A 1,308-nucleotide genomic window follows, 5' to 3' on the forward strand; every position below is an offset into this window, starting at 1 on the left:
TATTGATGTCAGTGTATTTCTTTTTAGCCACACGGTTTTAAACCTTTGGCTCAGAATTGTTGGAATATTGCTGCATCTATAGGTTTTGATTTTTGTGTTGGTTCTAATGAAGAGTATACTACATTTTTATGAGTAAAATAAGCTCTTTCCTACAAACCTACAATAAAATCACTTCAAATACTTAAGTATGATAAAAAGTACTTAATATTTTCCCCAAAATTCTTTCTAAAATCTAGAAGTCTCTTGTGCTCAGGCATGTCTTACACGTGTGTGTTTGGTATGTATAGATAACAAGTGTTACTACCTGAGTTTCATTCCTTCAATGTTTATTTAGCATTTCTGAGTGATCTTCTGTGAGACACACATCCACTTCAACAGCAGGCACCTCTTGAGAATCGATACTCGAATGAGTATCAAATACATGTGGGTGTGGGGTTTTCGAGGCCCACAAAGGGCCGCTTCTCGTATTTTATCATCAAACTCCATCATTGTTTTCCTTTAACCAAATATCTTATTATAGGAGTAATGGACTTATCACCTTAACATTTTAAGTAAATCCACATGTGAAATACTATCCAACAAAGTAGAAGAGGATCATTCGTCCTGGACATTTTTATCACCGTGTGATTTGGGTTCTTAAGTAGCCACAGTATGTGATGAACACTTGCATTTAGTGATTTTAAATTTCTGGTTCACATTCACTTTCATTTAGCAAATTTTTGTGTTTAACTATTTTTTTTTATTCAAATTCAGGCATACTCAGAAGAGGAAAAAAGTGGTTTGTTTTTATGATGTTAGTATAACATAGTGCAGAAATGTCTTATTTATTTATAACTTGAGATTTATACCACCTCCTAATTCCAAAGGGGATTTGAGGTGGCGCATGGAGATGTTGACTTTGCTCTTATCTGAGGGCCTTAAAATGTAATTTATGCTGGTCGTTTTGTCCCATGTATCTACTTCCTCTTGGCATTTGGTGATTAATGTCTGTGAGGGGAACAAAACTTATACTGAAGGTATAAAACATCCTCTCATCTGTGAGGTTTTGGCAAGCACTGATAAAATTGCAAGAGGAAATGATTTGAAATTGTGCACTAGGTGCAAAAGAATCAAATGGCTGTTTTAATTTTAAAGAGGAACTTCAATGGAAAGTTACAATACCTTTGTAGAAGCCATTTCTGCTAGAAAGATATTAATGCCTTTTCCTTTGCTCTCTTTGCGTATGTAACACCCAATCATTGGTGTCCCTTTAAGAAAAGAAAATGCAACTGATACCAGGCAGGACTGTGTTCTGTTGCATCATTCCTC

The sequence above is a fragment of the Propithecus coquereli genome, unplaced genomic scaffold (assembly GCF_000956105.1).
Source record: "Propithecus coquereli isolate 6110/MARCELLA unplaced genomic scaffold, Pcoq_1.0 Scaffold175, whole genome shotgun sequence".
NCBI lineage: Eukaryota > Metazoa > Chordata > Mammalia > Primates > Indriidae > Propithecus > Propithecus coquereli.